Below are 19,521 nucleotides of genomic sequence, written 5' to 3'. Positions count from 1 at the left end.
TTAACAATAACAAAACCCAGGAAGTCTTCCATACATCCAATGAATAAACAGTTTTGATATGGCCATGCATTAGAATACTACTGCTGCTGCTGCTGCTGCTAAATCGCTTCAGTCGTGTCTGATTCAGACTATTCAGCATCAAAAAAGGAATGATTCATGCAATAATATGGATAAATCTCAAAATGTTATACTGAATGAAAGAAGCCAGACCCCAAATAGTATGTAAAGTTTGGTTCCATTTGTATAAAATCCTAGAAAACACAAACTGATTTGACAAAAAATCATCAGTTGCTTACACTGGGCACAGAAGGAAGGGAAGACTGCAAAGGTGTGAGGAAGATTCAAAGGGGTGGGTTGTGATGGAGATTTGGTGTTGTGACTGTGGCCAAGTTTCATCAACACAAATATGTATACATATCACAAATTCCACAAAATTGTGCACTTTAAATGGATGAAACTTGTTTGTAAATTTTTTCCAAATACAGTTGACTGTAAAAAGACGTTAGGTTAAATATAGTCTGCTGGAGCTTTCTTACTTCATTCAACATTTATTACTATGTTTAAACAAATATTTGAGGAATAAAGGAAGGCATTAATGAGGTATATTTATGTCGTTTCTTTCATAGTAGAGAACAGACATATGGGAAAAAGTTCAAGTCTTAAACAAAACTCAAATTCTAGATTCCATTATCTGTCCATCTTAAATATGAGAGAATGGCCTGTCTAGAATCCAGTTTACCAGTAACTTACATCCCAGGGCTATTGCTGCTTTTAACAATCAGGGAAAGGTCAATTTGTTTCAACAACATTCTTGGTCAAATTATACGGTGTTTTTTTAATTTGTTTTTTCATGTTGGAGCAGCAAAGCAAGAGGAAGGTATTCATTAAAACTCTTTGGAGTACATGTAACAGAAATCTATTCAAAATAACTCAAGCAAAAATAGAAAACTGTTGACTCATGTAACTTAGAAGTCTGTGGGGATAATGACATCAGGCATGGTTTGATCCGGATGCCCAGGCATTATGATAGGAATCCATCTCTATTTCTTGGCTAGATCTTTAGGTGTTGACTTCATCTGTAAACAGACTCTCCCCTTGTGATGGCTGCTGACACTTTCAGCTTTATAGTCAATCGAGACAGTCTAATGATCTCAGCTTGATTTACATGGCCTTCCTAAAACCAGTCATTGTGGGAAGGAAGATGAAACACTCCAACTGACTTGGCCTAGTCATACACTCTGGAGAAGGCAATGGTACCCCACTCCAGTACTCTTGCCTGGAAAATCCCATGGATGGAGGAGCCTGGAAGGCTGCAGTCCATGGGGTAGCTGAGGGTCGCACACGACTGAGCGACTTCACTTTCACTTTTCACTTTCATTCATTGGAGAGGGAAATGGCAACCCACTCCAGTGTTCTTGCCTGGAGAATCCCAGGGACGGGGGAGCCTGGTGGGCTGCCATCTCATATGGGGTCGCACAGAGCTGGACACAACTGAAGCGACTTAGCAACAACAACAGTCATACACTCTGAGGCAGGCAGGGGGTGGGGTGAGCCCCACCTGCACCACTTGAATTAACAATGAAACCGAGGTAAGTTTTACAGGAAAATTTAACATGCGGTTTTGCAGAAGAAGGTGGAGTAAATGTTCCACAGACAAAATAATAGTTCGCTCATCCAAACACACACACACACACACACACACACACACACAAGATACCTGATGTGGTTAAGAAAAGGAATTATCTTCCCGTGATAAAATTTTTAACGTTTCTTGTCCTGTTTATCTTGCAGCCTATTTTTTCAAGAACCATGATCATTTTTTCATCCCAGTATCTTTGCTTCTGGTACTAGTTGCTAGAGACACTTTCACCAGTGGGTGGTGGCGATGATTTGAATTGAAAATACTGAAATAGCAAATGTCTTTATTAGTATTTGGTTCGGCAATCTGAGATTGTAACCTTGCAGCTGTAGTGGTTATCTATAGCTGTGTAAAAATATCACAGAATTCAGTTGCTCAAAGAATAGACATCTCTTACAGTTTCTATAGGTGAGGATTGAGGTACAGCTTAGTTGGGTCTTCTGGCTAAGGGTTTATAGACTGTATAATCACAGTGTTGTCCAGAGCTGTGTTCTCATTACCAGAGTGGACTTGGGTAGAATCCACTTCCAAGATCACTTTAGTGGTTGTTGATAGGGTTCAGTTCCTTGCAAGCTGTTGGACTGAGAGTCTCAGTTTCTTGTTGTTTCTTGCTAACTGTTGGCCAGTGGCCTTCTTCCATTCCTTGCCATGTGGGCCTCTCCAGAGTTAGCTCACAGCTTGGTTTGAATCAGAGGGAGCAAGTAAGAGAGCAAGACAGGGCCAGCAAGATGGAAGCCAGGGTCTTTTGGTGATCCAATCTCAGAAGGAACAGCCTGTCGGTTTACCGTACTGTTACGAAGCACATCACTATGCCCAGGCCATTCCCTTACCCAAGGGGGAAAAGATAACGCATGGGCATGAATGCCAGGAAGCAGGATCATTGGGAGCATCTTAGAAGCTGTGCATCACAGTGCCACTGGCACTGTGAGGAAGGGAAGAAGGGATTTGCCCATCTTCCTTCTTGCCCTTGAAGTTTTCTTTTGAGAGCTTTGAATGGTGGCCTGTGTACATGAAGTAGACTAAGGAAATTCCTATAGCAGGGTGAGAGCTTTGGCAGGAGGGGTTTCATGTTTATGGTTAGAAGTTGGATTATAGGGTACAAAAATGATGACAGAACAAACTAAAAAAATAATTGCATATTGAGGTGAAATAGAGATGTGTACACAGAGGTATGTTTAAGAATGTCCACAGAGAATAAGCAAAAAAAAAGAAAAAATAAGAGAAGGGCAGAGAGAGGGAGGGAGGGAGGAAGGAAATGACTTAAATGTCTAAAAGCAGAAACTGATTTTAAAATTGCAGTATATCCTTGATAGAATGTCCTGTAGTTATTAGAAATAATTTCGGGGAACAGTGGTGTTAAACTGTTTTGACCACAACTCACAATAAAAAAATCTGTTTATACCAAAACTAAATATACACAAACTTTTACTTGAAAATAAAAGTTCATAGAACCTGCTTATCTTTTGTATATAAGACGTACTTTTGTATTTTTTACTTTATTTGATTTCATAGTCTAAATTGTGGCAAAATATACATAACATACAGTTTACCATTTTAGCCACTTTTAGTTGCACAGTTTAGCAGCGTTCTGTGCCTTCACATTGTTGTACAGTCATCACTACTGCTCATCTTTGGAATATTTTCATCTTCCTCGATTGAACCCTGTATCTATTAACCATTGATACCCTTTTCCCCTTCTCCCAGATCTGGCAGCTACCATTCTACATCCTGTCTCCCTCCATGGATTTGACCATTCTAGGTACCTTGTACAAGAAGGATCATAAATATAAGTGAAATATACCTACATATGTATATACAGTTCTCTCATTCTGTGACTGGCTTATTTCACTGAGCATATTCAAATTTTATGTACGTTGTTGCATGTATCAAAAGTTTTTCCTTTCTAAGGCTTAATAATATTCCACTGTAAGGCAATGGCACCCCACTCCAGTACTCTTGCCTGGAAAATCCCATGGACAGAGGAGCCTGGTAGGCTGCAGACCATGGGGTCGCTAAGAGTTGGGCACGACTGAGCTTTTTCACTTTCATGCATTGGAGAAGGAAATGGCAACCCACTCCAGTATTCTTGCCTGGAGAATCCCAGGGACAGAGGAGCCTAGTGGGCTGCTGTCTATGGGGTCGCACAGAGTCGACACGACTGAAGCGACTTAGCTGCTACGTATATGCCACATTTTGTTTATTTCTCCATCTGTCAAAGGACATTTGGGTTGATTCCATCTTTTGGCTATGTATGGGCTTCCTTGGTGGCTCAGACAGTAAAGTGTCTGCCTGCAGTGTGGGAGACCCAGGTTCGATCCCTGGGTTGGGAACATCCTCTGCAGAAGGAAATGGCAACCCACTCCAGTATTCTTGCCTGGAAAATCCCATGGACGGAAGAACCTGGTAGGCTACAGTCCATGGGATCGCAAAGAATCGGACACAACTGAGTGACTTCCCTTTGGGCTATTTTGCATAATGCTGCCGTGAACCTGAGTGTATAAATGCCCGTTCAAGTCCCTGCTTTCATTTCTTTGAGGTATACAGCCGGACGTGGGATTACTGGATCATGCTATATTTAATATTTTGAGGAATTGCCTTACCAGTTCATGGTGGTTACAGCATTTTATATTCCCATCAGCCATGCTCAAGGGTTCCAGTTTCTCCACGTTATTATTATTATCATTTTAAAGTCTTTATTGAATTTGTTGCACTTCCAAGGTGGCTCAGTGGTAAAGAATCCACCTGCCAATGAAAGAGACACAGGAGATGTGGGTTCAATCCCTGGGTCAGAAAGATCCTCTGAAGGAAGAAATGGCAATCCACGCCAGTATTCTTGCCTGGAGAATCCCATGGACGGAGGAACCTGGTGGGCCACAGTCCATAGGATTGCAAAGAGTTGAACACAACTGAGCACGTTGAATTTGTTAAAATATTGCTTCTGTTTTATGATGTTTTAGTTATTTGGCCTCGAGGCATGTGGAATCTTAGCTCCCTGACCAGGGATCAAACCTGTACCCCTAGCATTGGAAGACAAAGTCTTAACCCCTGGACCCCCAGGGAAGTCCCCCTAGTTTCTCCACATTCTTGCTAATACTTTTTTTTGACCTAATAGTTATCCAAATGGGTTTGAAGTAGTATCTCATTATGTATTTCATTTTTAAAATGCTGGTTACTAAATTATTTTCATGACCTGCTAGTGGGACATAATCCTCCGTTGGAAAAAAAAAAATTCTCTCATGAGATTGTTTAATGCAAAAAGTCAAATTATGATCCCAACATAGTGGTAGGACCAAAAAAGTTTATGCAGAATATTAAGACTGTCTCCAGCTAGTAGGATTGTCTGTGACTTTTAAAATTTTCTTTGTGTCCTTCCAAAATTTTGGAAAGTGAAAATGTATTTCTTTTCTTAAATAAAAAAGGGAGAGTTTGTTCCTGTGTGTGATGTGATCTTGTAAAGACACTGTAAGAATTAGAAAGTTTAGGAGAACATACAGGAACATGCATATTCCCAAAGAAATGAATCCCAATGGGTCAGTGAACAAGTATTTACTGAGTCAGACTCTGAAACTGTGATAATGAGTGAAAGTGTTGTGGCCCTTGCTTTCTGGAGCTTAGACTCTTTAATGCACAAAAATAGATGCATTCAAATTAGGTTGAATATGACTCACTTAAGCTGTTAGAATGGAGAAGGCAATGGCAACCCACTCCAGTACTCTTGCCTGGAAAATCCCATGGACGGAGGAGCCTGGAAGGCTGCAGTCCATGGGGTTGCTAAGAGTCGGACATGAGTGAGCGACTTCACTTTCACTTTTCACTTTCATGCATTGGAGAAGGCAATGGCAACCCACTCCAGTGTTCTTGCCTGGAGAATCCCAGGCACGAGGGAGCCTGGTGGGCTGCCGTCCAGGGGGTCGCACAGAGTTGGACACAACTGAAGCGACTTAGCAGCAGCAGCAGGCTGTTAGAGACTAGGAAAATGCGCTTGGTGTGCTAAGAGGAGGATTCGGAGATTGTGTGAATGTACTGGGAGCAGAAATATGAAGCCTCCCCATGAGCATCCAGTTAAAAACTTGTTGGCTGACAGTATCCTGAACTGTCCTTGGGTTCTTTCCTCTGGCTTTCATGCTTCACCTGAGAAGCTTAAACACAGTCCGTATAAGTATCCACAAACAGTCCACAAATAGTGTGCATTGTATCCGGGAATAACAAGAGTCACACTTGACTTTACCATCCTTGAAAAGAAAAATACTTTTGATTGCATGAGGTTTCTAGAGATTATTTGATTTGCATGAGGTTGATTTGATTGCAGGAGGTTTCTAGAGATTATTCTGAGTCTGTGTTTTAAGTTGATTCGTTGTCCTTTAGAGATCCTTGGATTCTGGGTCCATGAGAGAAATAAAGCAAATTCAGGAAGACGGATATTCTCAGAGGATCCTTCTAGAGTCCGTACTCAGTAGTAAAACTTCTTTTATGATGCCTTGGGTTTTGTTTATTAACTTGGCTAACATTTGTTGAGTTGCCTGCTCTGTGTAAGGCATAGTGCTAGGTACTGGGAATATGAGAATGAACAAAACAAAATACTGACCCTTACTAAAGAGAGGGCAAGTTGCTCATTTAACAGCCAAGTTTCACAAGCTAATTTTTTAAGATTCCTTTAGAGGTAGACATGATAAGCACCCAATTGAGCTTGGGGTGGGTAAGGAAATCCTTCAGGAAGATTGAGACGAATCTGTAAGAGAATATTTCAGGCAGAAAGAGCCACGCATACAATGAATAGAAGCAATTCCGAATTTAGGATCTGGAAGTATTATAATTCTGTTGCGAGAATGCTGGGTGTGGTGGGGTAAGAAGGCCATAAAGGGCCAGAAGAGCCGGGTGGAAGAGTTTGGACTTTATCTTCTGATTCTGGTGAGCCATGAATTCAAAGTGGGAGAATGATTTGACTCTGTTGGGAAGAACTCTAACAGCAGTGTAATGAAAATGAAGCGAGCAAGAAAAGAAATGAGACTAGGAACAGTAGTCAGAAATGTTGTTAATTGTCCAAGAAGAAGCTTGGGAAGAGAATCTTCCTTCAGATACTGTCTGGGGGTTGGGGTAAGGGGCAAGGATGAAAAGGACAGCAAGACTCCAGACATGTTGAGAAGATGGTATTGAAAGATATAGGGCTGATGGACCGACAGTAAGGGAGAAATGAAGATTAGATTTTGGCTTGCCAACTAGTATTAAATAATTCCAGAAACCTGATAATAGACCATTGACATTAACTGAGTCTTTTTCCGAGGAGTCTTATTTTGAGAGATGTTGGATTTTTTGACTCGAATATAGCCAGGTGCTTTCATAACTGGCACATTCTGCAAGCTTTCTTCTTTCATTGTTCTTGGAGGCTTATTCGTGGGGCATCTTAGAGATCAGAAATCTATTGAGGATGACTCCAGGCAAATAAGGTGGGAGAAGAAGCAAGGAGAGAAGCATCCACTAAAAACAGGCGTTGGGTGCCCAGTGTTGGGCTAAAGTAGTAGCAAAGTGGATGTGCAAGAAATGAGCTCCCAGGTCCTCAGCTGGGAGAAGTGGGAGATTTTTGGAACATGGATACAAGTAGCTCAGAGCATGGGTGATTTAAATAAGGCTGTGAATGATTTGAAGATGTGAGCACTCTACTTTTAACTGGTGCCTGCTGCTGATCACGGGGGACTTGCTGGCTTGAAGGTTCAAGCTGAACCAGTACGGTAGGAGACAAATGAAGGGAGAATGTTTTGTGAAGTTTCTTGTGTTTGCATCAAGAACTTTTGTGTTCAAATCACTGTCTTCCCACTGACCACTGCATGCTGTACCATTCTACTTATACCTAAAAAAGAAAATATTAAATGAAGTTAAATAGTCAAGTTACATAAAGAAGCATGCTAAAATAAAAATAGAGTGGTTTAAATGAATAGCTGAAAGAATTCAATCACAGGCACAAGAATACCCACTCATAGGCAAGCAAGACTCTTTGAGTTGAAATGACTGCCAACCATACTTTGAACGCTGCTGGTTAAGGGACATGGTTCTTGATGGGCTCAAGGCACTTCCTGTGGAGTTCTCTGGATGCTTTCCAGGGCACCATGACCAGGAAGCTCATTTTCTTGGAGAGAGTATAGGGGTTAGATCATGCTCTTTGCATTGAAATTTACTTGATTAACATTATATTTAGAGAGAGAGATAAATGGTTATCTTCATAATCAGTGGAGGATATGAAAGAAGGAATGATGGTGATAATGGTGATTATGCTTTGCTTTTGAGGGCTTACTCTGTGGCCAGCAGAATCTGAAGGACTGTACACATCTCTCCTTTAGTACTCATAGCAACCTGCATCTTAGATCTTCTCACACAGGAGGCTGGGAAGAAGCGATGCTTACGGAGCTTTCAGGGAGATATACATGATATTTGGAGAAGCAGGGCCAGACTTGGATTTCTCCGCTATGCTATCTTTATATCTCTAATTCTAAGTTTCCTTGTCTATGAAAAAGGAGTAAAAATAACCATGCAAGGACTTCCTTGGTGGTTCAGCGGTGAAGCATCTGCCTTCAAATGCAGGGGACATGGCTTTAACCCCTGGTCCTGGAACTGGTAGCTTCCCCAGTGGCTCAGTTGGTAAAGAATCTGCCTGCAATGCAAGAGACCCAGGTTCGATCCCTGGGTCGGGATGATCCCCTGAAGAAGGAAAAGGCAGCCCACCGCAGTACTCTTGCCTGGAGAATTCCTTGGCACAGAGGAGCGGGACAGGCTGCAGTGCATGGAACCGCAGAGTTGGACACGACTGTGTGACTCACTTTCACTTTTCCAGTAACTAAGATCCCTCGTGCCAAGGGGCAACTAAGCCCACACACCACATGTAGAGAGCCTGAGTGCCACAAAGTACAGAACCCATGTGCCACAGCTAAGACCTGAGGAAGCCTAAAACAAGTAAATACTAAAAACAAAGAAAAGAGGAACTGCATCCCTATTTGGTTATTTGTTGTGCAGATTGGATGAGTCGGTACGTGTAAACTTCCTAGAACCATGCTTGTCATCTAGTAAGCGCTCAACGAATATTAGCCATTATTGTATATTATTATGTTGTTGTTATTCTAAGGAACTGAACTAAAGAAATGGCTCAGTCGTGTCCGGACTCTGACTTCATGGACCGAAGTGCACCAGGCTTGTCTGTCCAAGGCGATACTCCAGGCAAGAATACTGGAATGAGTAGCCATTCCCTTCTCCAGGGGATCTTCCCAACCCAGGGATTGAACCCAGGTCTCCTGCATCTCAGGAAGATTCTTTACCTTCTGAGCCACCAGGGAGCTTTTAATATTTAAAAAAAGACCATATTTTAAGGAAAAAAAAATACATAGTCAGGGGACAGAAATATACAACACACACAGCCAGGGAAAACTCACTCCTTTTCTGCTTCCATCAAAGGCTATTAAAGTTGGAGAGCCTGCTATTGTATGTTTATTCAGACATCAATCTTCATCAGCCCCTTTGCTACTTTGGCGGTAAGGGCATTGTAATTCTATTTTTATCGGTTCCTTCCTGTGCACCAGACATTCAAAATAGCATGAGTAAGGATCAAAAATATCTTAATGGATTTGGTTCCCAGAGATATCAGTGACCAGAGGAAGAGTTTTGCAGAAATTTCTTCCTGAGCTGATAAGAGAGGTAAGAAGGGAAGGGTGGAGGCAAGACTGGCCGTACAGCCAGCAGGGAGCCTCTGAAGAGGCCAAGAGCCAGTGGCCAGGGGAGCTACAGGGGAAGACTCGGGAGGATTAGAGCATAAATGCTTCCTATTTCCAGGTTTGTGCTTGGGACCAGCATTGTGTAATTGTTCAGGATAACATTGGCCCTTCGCGGGGCAACTGTGTTTTTGATAAACAGACTTCCTGGTGTGCATGCCTCGTTTACACACACATACACAAATGAGAGGTTCCGAGTCTGTTTCAGTTTGGATCTCTTGCCTGAGCATCTTTAACTTCTCTCTCTTTTTTTTTCTTTCCGTTTCTTTCCTCTCCCTCCTCCTTCTGTCCCCCTTCTTTCTCTCTCTCTCTCTTTGTTCCTCCCTTCCTCCCTTCCTCTCTCTCTCTCTCTCAGTCATTCATCATTAGAAAGATGTGAAAGTCGGGAGACTGGGATTGAAGGGAAGACAAAAATGTGATCAGAATATCCCAAACAACCATAGCTCTTACAAAGTGGGCCAAGTTACGCCACTGAGGGCTTCCCAGGTGGTGCTAGTGTTAAAGAGCCTGCCTGCCAGTGGAGGAGACAGAGGAGATGTGGGTTCAATCCCTAGGTCAGGAAAATCCCCTGGAGGAGGCAGTGGCAGCCCACTTCTGTATTCTTGCCTGGAGAATCCCCTGGACAGAGGAGCCTGGCAGGCTACCGTCCATAGAGTCTCAAAGAGTCGGACATGACTGAAGCGGCTTAACACGACACGAAGCATGACATCATCCCAGGCAGTACACAGATGGACGTGTGTCCTTTAGTAATTTTGTATTTATGGCATGCATATTGAAAAGAGTGTGTGTGTGTGTGTGTGTGTGTGTGTGTACACCAAACTTGTGATTAAATGGATGTTATTGTTTACGGTGAGAATAAACTTCTTTAAGTATTAAAACTGAGGCCATATGCAGAGAAATATTTAGTAAATATTAGTTCAGGTGGTACACAGATGTGGTGAATGAATCACGACTCGAGTACATGAGGAGTGAAGCTTGGGAAACCCTGTTGTAATAGATAGCATCTTTCACTTGTGTCCTCTTCTCTGGAGAGGTTATGGGGTCGGTCCTTTCTCACTTAGTCTCCGGGACACCCTTGCCATCTTACCGTGGTTCTGCTGGACTGTCAGCAAGTCCATCTCCGAGGTAAGATTCTGAACAGAACCCACCCCTTCTCACACCCGGCAGTTCCACAGCTGCATGTGCTGATGAAAGCCCAAGGCGTGAGCAATAACTCTGCACCAACAACTTGAGTTTTTAAACATTTAAACATGTGTAGCAGGTGTGAATGTTATTCCACTAGGATACACAGATGCAAGAAATTTCACATCAGCTTATCTGTTTGCTTGTTTTTAGAGTTGGAGTAAATTAGAATTAGAGTTGGAGAAATTAGATCTTGCTCATGACTGAGGCTCCCTTTGCCCTCACTCCCAACCAGGGGCCTTGGAGAGAAGAATGAGACTTTCGGAGGGAGCCCTCTGGACTTCAGTTCTTTGGTGGCATTGCATGGTCCCTTGAAAGCAGGTGATGATTGTGTTTTCCCTGACTCAGGCTGGGGGATCTCTGCCCAAGCTGGGGGTGAGGGCATGGTTTGGCCTCCCGAGGGACCTCACACAGTGGTTGCTGCTGAGGGCTGGTCACTCCCCCACCCACCATGCCCCCTTGGCGAGAATTCCAGCTGAGTCCCCACTGCTCCACACAGGCCTCCCATTTCATGTAGAGAAGCTCTCTCCCCAACCTGCTGATAAACCTTCACACACACACACAGACACACACACACAGAGACACACACACACAGCCACACACACACAGACACACACACAGAGACACAGACACACACAAAAAAAAAAGAGACACAGACACACACAGACACACACACAGACACACACACACAGACACAGAGACACACACACAGACACACACACAGAGACAGAGACACACACAGACACACCACACACACACAGACACACACAGACACACCACACACACACAGACACACACAGACACACACACACACACACACACACACACACACACACTCTCTGCACCCCACCCCAAGGGCACTGACCAGGCTTCCCTCCCCAGGGTGTTGACCTAGCCTCAAGCCCTCAGTGAAAACAAAAGCCAGGAAGGGTGGGGGTAAGGGCTGTTTCTGGCAACTTCCACTTAAACCGGTGATATACAAACACCCCTTAGGCAAAGCAACACAAAGGCCTTCTTGGAATAAGGGAGAGAAAGACAGAGGAAAACCAAACAGAGATTAAATATTTCTGTTAACTATTCTGCCATGTGTAAAGGTAAAATATTTGAAATATGTATATGCTGAAAGTATCTGTTATGATGTTTCTTTTTCTTTCTGTCTCTTTCAACTCAGAGACTCAGAAGTATTTCAGATGGCTATAGTATTAAACATGGCCTCCCAGTCTTACCAGTTTGCTCAGGAGAATCAGAAAGATGTGGTCTTAATAATTCTCTCTTTCAAATGTGGTTTAATCCAAAACTTTAGTAGGTTTGAGGCCCCAAAAGTACTGTTTGTGTTCAGTTTGCAAAAGCCTTTAAAGTGGGGGCAGATAACAGAACCAGTTCAGTGCCTGACGTCTGGTTAGATCCACGCAAGTCATCGCCCCTTTGGTATTACAACTCACAGGTCATGCTGATCGTTTTGTTCTTTGCATCAGATCCTTTCTCTGCCCTTGCCCTGCTCCTGCCCTTGCTCTGGGTCACAGGGTGGACCAACTGCTGCCAGCTGGGATTCCAGATTCCTTTGCCAGAGGCGCAGCTTCTGCTGGGTGAGCCATTACGGCCTCGGTTGTTGGGGTGGGCCTGACCACTGGCAACAGTACCCTCTCTTTTCGTCAATCCAGCTCAGTGGGAGGGCAGTCGCATTCTACAGTTGCTAAATCCAAGTTCCTCTTAAGCAGCTTTGAAACAAATTCTCCATATTAATATTCACCCCATTATTGAATTACCTGGCTACTGTGCATTGATCACGTTGTGGAGTCCTTATTCAGAGGGGAAGATAAATCTGTTAGATTTCAGAAACCAAAATTCCTAATCTGAAAGTAATGATTCTGTGTAGCAATCTGCCGGATCAGATCATAACTTTCCTTTAGTCATTCAACAAATATTGATAGAACACCATCTTCTGCTGGGCTCAGGAATAATTCCTGTGGTCTTATAGAACTTTCATTCTAGCAAGAAACTGGCAGATCAAAATAGAAATAATGTAAGAGAAGAATATCAGAGACTGTTAAGTGTTGTGCACAGGAATAAAACAGACTGATGTGTTAAAGGGAAGTTACTACAAATTTAGGTATAGCTTTCTAAGACGTTCCATTCACTAAAACATTCTCCTCTTCACTATCTTGCCAGATTCTACCCGACAAAGATCCGAAACTAGGAATTAGGGCTACATTTGGACCCCAAATGTGTTGTTTTCCAGGTACAGCATTTTGCTTACGCAAATAACCAAAAAGTTTAAGGTCTTCTGAGGTCCATGCCATAGGTCCCTTCACTTTTTCCAATTGCTTTCATATTCCAGCTTCACCTACTTACCACACCTACGTGAACTATAAGTGCTGTGGCAGCCTGAAACATTTGATATCCTTTAATTTGCAGAATATCACTCTTTCTGTTTGACCGAAAACTTTCCATGTGCCAGACATGGTGCTGAACATTTTATTTCATCTTTACAACCTGGTGAGAAAGATATATTACCCATCACTGTACAAACTCCAGAGCCAAGACCCACAGGTGACTTGCCTAAGGTCATAGAGCTAGTGAGTAGCAGAAATAGGAATCAGATTCAGTCTGCTGAGTAGCATCACTTAGTGCTTAGCTGAGTGGGATGGTATCAGAGAGTCTGTGAGGTATCAAGATGCCTCAGAGGTGTTCCTGTAGGCTCCCCAACCCAATAACTTCCTTGAAAAAGTGAAGTCGCTCAGTCGTGTCCAACTCTTTGCGACCCCATGGACTGTAGCCTCCCAGGATCCTCCGTCCATGAGATTTTCCAGGCAAGAGTACTGGAGTGGGTTGCCATTTCCTTCTCCAGGGATCTTCCCAACCCAGGGATCAAACCCGGATCTCCCTCATTGTGGGCAAATGCTTTACCACCTGAGCCACCAGGGAGAAGTTAACTCCCTTGAGCACGTACCTAAATTTTTGCATCCTCACGATAGAAGGTGGCGCTAGTAGTAAAGAACCCGCCTGCCAAAGCCGGAGACAGAAGAGATGGGTTCGATCCCTGGGTTGGGAAGATCCCCTGAAGAAGAGCATGGCAGCCCACTCCAGTTTTCTTTCCTGGAGAATCCCATGGACAGAGGAGCCTGGCAGGCTACAGCCCATGGGGTCGCAAAGAGGTAACTCAGCACGCATGCATGATAGAAACGTAAACATAAACTATAGGATTGTAATTTTATAAAATTATTAAATCATAAAAGTACATTGAAGGTGAGCAACAGGAAACAGCTTTGAATATTCGTGTGTTTTTCTCTAAACCTGATCAGAGACTTTCCTCATAGGCAAAATAGTCTCAGATTAACAGGTTTCCACCCAGTGGCATAGAAGAGACTCAGAAAGTGCTGTTTTTTCAGACAGTTTAGAAAGAATAGTCTGAATTAGTGAAAAGCCGAAGTTTCAAAATGGTTAATTCGAGTCACATGTATGGAAGAACTGAAGTAGACTTTCCTGGAGTTGTTATGACCTTGAGAAAGCCGGAGTGTTTGTGTGTGTCGTGTTTCACTGTATGTTATCAGCTTTTCTTGAGAAGGACCGTTCTTTATCCTGAAATGATGTTCATCCTACATTTTAAGTTTGTTTTTTAATGAAACACAGTAGATGACAGTCAAGTGTGGTGTGTGTTTGTGTGTGTCCATGTTTGTGCTTTAGTATTTTTTTCATGCTGGCTTCCCAGGTGACACTGGTTAAGAATCTGCTTGCCCATGCAGGAGATGCAAGAGACATGGGTTCGATCCCTAGGTCAGGAAAATCCCCTAGAGGAGGAAATGGTTACCCTCTCCAGTCTTCTTGCCTGGAAAATCCCATGGGCAGAGTGGTGGCTCAGACGGTAAAGCGTCTGTCTACAATGCAGGAGACCCGGGTTCGATCCCTGGGTCAGGAAGATCCGCTGGAGAAGGAAATGGCAATCCACTCCAGTAGTAGTGCCCGGAAAATCCCATGGACAGAGGAGTCTGGTAGGCTACAGTCCATTGGGTCGCAGAGTCGGACACGACTGAGCGACTTGACTTACACTTACTTACTCACTTAGAGGAGCCTAACAGGCTACCATCCATGGATTGCAAAGAATCAGACATGACTGAGCATGCACGCACATCCTTTCATGCTAGAATAAAAATTAACAACTTATTAGTACCTTAAACATTCCTTGAAATTGTACACATTTATGAGATCCAAAAGTCTGGTTACTTCTGGCCTTTTGTGATTAAAGATCAAGTCAAAGAGGCCAATATATGTTTATCTCATTTCATTTATTTGTCATGATTATTTGCATACTTGTTAAGATAGCCTGAACTTATCAATCTAACTAATCAAATTTTTACTGAATGCTTACCGTATATCAGCTTATAGTCTACTAATTTAAATGTTCTCTTTGAATCTTGTCTCTTTAGACATTGCATGGGTAAATTTCAACCTAGCCCTTCCCTGATTTATATTTTTTAAAAATTCACCAGTATGGGGTATGTGTGAATGATGTTTTATTATATTGAAATATATAACAGTTTAGGCATAGCAGTGTATCAGTGAGGATTTTAATGTTGCAAGCCAAATTGGCTTACATTTTTTAAAAATTCAAAGTACATGAGGCTTTGATGATGTTGTTGTTGTTGTCATTTAGTCACTAAGTCATGTCTGACTCTTTTGCGACCCCATGGACTGTAGCCCTCGAGGCGCCTCTGTCTATGGAATTCTCCAGGTAAGATACTGGAATGGGTTGCCATTTCCTCTCCAAGGGATCTTCCCAACCCACGGATCAAATCCATTGAGGGCATATTCTTTACCAGCCCAGATGTGGCTTTGAAGAAGTGAAATCGCTCAGTTGTGTCCAACTCTTTGCAACCCCATGGACTGTAGCCCACCAGGCTCCTCCATCCATGGAATTTTCTAGGCAAGAGTACTGGAGTGGGTTGCAATTTCCTTCTCCAGGGGATCTTCCCAACCCAGGGATCAAACCTGGGTTTCCCGCATTGCAGGCAGATGCTTTACCGTCTGAGCCACCAGGGAATCATGGCCTTCAGTTCAGTTCAGTTCAGTTCAGTCGCTCAGTCATGTCCAACTCTTTGTGACCCCATGAATCGCAGCACGCCAGGCCTCCCTGTCCATCACCAACTCCAGGAGTTCACTCAGACTCACATCCATTGAGTCAGTGATGCCATCCAGCCATCTCATCCTCTGTCGTCCCCTTCTTCTCCTGCCTCCAGTCCCTCCCAGCATCAGTCTTTTCCAGTGAGTCAACTCTTTGCATGAGGTGGCCAAAGTACTGGAGTTTTAGCTTCAGCATCATTCCCTCCGAAGAAATCCCAGGGTTGATCTCCTTCAGAATGGAGGAGATCTTCTCCAAGAAGATCTGGTTGGATCTTCTTGCAATTCAAGGGACTCTCGAGAGTCTTCTCCAACACCACAGTTCAAAAGCATCAATTCTTTGGTGCTCAGCTTTCTTCACAGTCCGACTCTCACATCCATACATGACTACTGGAAAAACCATAGCCTTGACTAGATGGACATTTGTTGGCAAAGTAATATATCTGCTTTTCAATATGCTGTCTAGGTTGGTCGTAACTTTTCTTCCAAGGAGTGGGCATCTTTCAGTTTCATGGCTGCAGTCACCATCTGCAGTGATTTTGGAGCCCAGAAAAATAAAGTCTGACACTGTTTCCACTGTTTTCCCTTCTATTTCCCATGATGTGATGGGACTGGATGCCATGATCTTAGTTTTCTGAATGTTGAGCTTTAAGCCAGTTTTTTCACTCTCCACTTTCACTTTCATCAAGAGGCTCTTTAGTTCTTCACTTTCTGCCATAAGGGTGGTGTCATCTGCATATCTGAGGTTATTGATATTTCTCCCGGCAATCTTGATTCCAGCTTGTGCTTCTTCCAGCCCAGCGTTTCTCATGATGTACTTTGCATAGAAGTTAAAGAAGCAGGGTGACAAAATACAGCCTTGACGTACTCCTTTTCCTATTTGGAACCAGTCTATTGTTGCATGTCTGGTTCTAACTGTTGCTTCCTGACCTGCATAATGGCGTTAGAGGTTTCAACATGATGCTAGACATGTGACTGCCGCACTGTCTCTCTTTCCATTTCCTAGGTTGGCTCTGTTCTCAGGCATACTGTCTCTTCGGCTTTCAGATCAGCTGCCAGTGGCTTTGTGAGACTGAAGGGAAAAGAGACAGCATATAGGGAAGACAGACTTGGTAAAATCCAGAAGCTGATCCTGCTGGCTGACTTGGGTCCATAAGCCCAATCACCAGGGCCAGAGTGATGAAAGGCACTCCATCCTTAGCCTAAGCTGCAAGCTCTGTCCCACTGGGCCTGAAGAGGAATCAGCTTACCCTGGATGCTCAGGTGGAAGCTGGGGCTGTGGGAAAGAGGAGCGGAAGAAGGAGCATGGGAAAGCAATTAACAGATGTCCACTCGAAGCTGCTTACTGGGGGCGGGAAGTGGACAGCTCCCCTTTGAAGCTCCTTTCCTTTACATAATTACAATTCTTTGGTGTTTATTTCTTTCAGTGGTTCTCAGTAGTGTACTGGAACTGACATTTCAAAATTGGCCTGAATAGATAGCAGAGAAACATTTCTTAGTGACATAAACCTGTACCAAAAAAAAAAAAAAAAAAAGATGTTAGGATTTTTTTTAACCTCTTCTCTAAGTTTACCATTTGAATAAAAATGGACAAATTCAATGCCAAAGTCACTTATTTTTTCTTAACTATTGTATTTCCTTTTTTCCAAACCACAAGCTCTTGAAGAAATTCCTTCTTTCTTTCCTGCAACAGTTAAAACTCTTTCCTCTAACCAGTTCCCTTTTGTATGATTCTTTTTTTTCCAGATTTAAAATCTCTTCATATGTGCTTTTTTAGATTTCTTATTAAACTTTCCATTCATCAAATAAATGCCAGATGATAGGAGCTGTACCCTTTTCCATACTTTTTGCCATGTGGGTAATAAATACATCTATTTATTTCAGTTTCCATCAATTAAACATACTACAGTGGCTTTTTATTTAATCAGTTATATGGACATTAGAGTGGATGGGAATGGGATATTATTGGATTCCTTGTTTGCAAGTCCTTGGACGTTAGTAAACTTCTCTTGGAGATCTAGTCCAAGAAAATAGATTGAGGGCCAGAAATAGAAACAGGATTTTTTTTTTCAGTGTTAAATGAAGGAAGTCATTGTTTAAAATTATACTTAAAAGAGAGCAACTTCCCTCTTCCTTTTAAAAAATATTTGTGAGCATACTTTTAAAAGATTCTTTGTATCTTTACATTAAAAAAAATTTGCATTATTTATGCCGTGATTTTTATGCAGAGCATACATTGAAGTCTTGTTATTCCTTCATGCCCAGGTTGAATCTGTAGGTTGTGGGTGATTTTTTTTCCTCTTTCCAGATTTGCCAAAGAATAACATAAGTGAGTTCATGCTGGTGGTTGATGCTTGTAGTTTTTCTTGTTTGCATTCTGCTTTTTGCTGTTTTTGATTTCTTGTTAAGTTAATGGAATGTTTATATCTGTGATTATTCCCTGGTACAGGCATATCTTTACCCTGGAAAGGGGGGTAATGAAGAACACGTGTTGCCTGTGAACTTGGAGTTTTATGTTCTCAAAACCATGCCCAGATTCAGGGTGGAGCTCTCTGAGTTCTTTATTGCAAATCACTTTGTTGGTATCCGCAGTATTTCTCCCAGCCTCCCCTAACTTCCCCACTTCCAGACTTCTGGGTCTAGCAATACCTGAAGGGAACACATAAACTTTTTGAATTACAGTTGGTAAGTTCATCAGATGCGTTTATGCCGGACAGTGAATGCCCGGCATCTCTGCCTGAATGTTTACACAGGATCATCCCTTGAAACACAGCAGAGTTCCTGTTTGTTATAGGAGATGTCTGATGCTTACCTTCAGACTCTGAAATAAGACCTAGGAAAAAAGTTGTAGAGATTAAGTTGTCGAGATGATTTTCACTTACATATGTGAGGGCCAAAAGAATGTTTACTCCTCATAAAGATTTAGCCATTGTGATCAACTCTCAAAGCATGTTTTCTCATTTTTAAGGTCCTTTTTATCCCATCCCTGCCTCGTGGTGCCAGACTTTGCACTACCCGGTCATCAGTCATTTGTGCATGGTCAGTCATGTCTGACTCTCTGCAGCCCCATGAACTGTAGCCCACCAGGCTTCCCTGTCGATGGAATTTTCCAGGCCAGAATACTCGAGCAGCTTACCATTTCCTACTTCAGGGGATCTTCCTGACTCAGGGATCAAACCCGAGTCTCTTGCGTGTCCTGTCCTGGCAGGCGGATTCTTTACCACTGAGCCACCTGGGAAGCCCTTGGGTCATGTGCCTCCATTTCTTTATCCCATAGCAAGCCTGACAATCACTGGGGCTTCTTCTCAGGATACTGATACTGGAATATGATTTACAGAAGGTAGAGCATCCTTTCCCCTTGGTGCTAGACTTTTCTGTGGCTCAAATGAAGTGTTGAGTCCCATTCAGTGGTATTACGGGTGCAACATCACGTTTTTTCCTATCAGAGCATTTTGGGTATTTTTATTATTATTATGTTAGTATACATGACATAATTTACCATTTAAACCATTTTAATGTACAGTTTGGTGGCATTAAGTACATTCATATTGTTACATAACCATCACCACCACCACCTCCAGAACTTTTTTATTATTTCAAATGGAAACTCTGTAGCCATTAAATAATTAACTCCCATTTCTCCCTCCCCCCATCCCCGGCAGAGTTCTACTTTCTGTCTCCATCAGCTTGACTATCTAGGTACCACATGTAAGTGGGAATCAAACAGTATGTGTCCTCTTGTGTCTGCCGTATTTCACTTAACATACTGTGTTCAGGTTTCATCCTCTTGTAGCATGTATCAGAATGTCCTTCCTTGTTAAGGCTGAATAATAT

At 42.7% G+C, this 19,521-nt stretch overlaps 1 protein-coding gene and 1 long non-coding RNA gene across 4 annotated transcripts in view; both read left to right on the top strand.

Annotated features, from left to right (window-relative positions):
- The window catches only part of MPPED2 (metallophosphoesterase domain containing 2), a 209,560-nt gene that overhangs the window by 125,997 nt on the left and 64,042 nt on the right, over positions 1-19,521 (top strand). The gene's annotated exons all lie outside the window — the stretch shown is intronic.
- On the top strand, positions 9,195-12,158 carry LOC138420341 (uncharacterized). The gene is made up of 3 exons (XR_011249222.1): positions 9,195-9,316; positions 10,808-10,893; positions 12,048-12,158. It is a non-coding gene; the product is annotated as an uncharacterized lncRNA (long non-coding RNA).

Source organism: Ovis canadensis, chromosome 15, assembly GCF_042477335.2.
Source record: "Ovis canadensis isolate MfBH-ARS-UI-01 breed Bighorn chromosome 15, ARS-UI_OviCan_v2, whole genome shotgun sequence".
NCBI lineage: Eukaryota > Metazoa > Chordata > Mammalia > Artiodactyla > Bovidae > Ovis > Ovis canadensis.
This window is presented reverse-complemented; position numbering and strand designations above follow the sequence as displayed.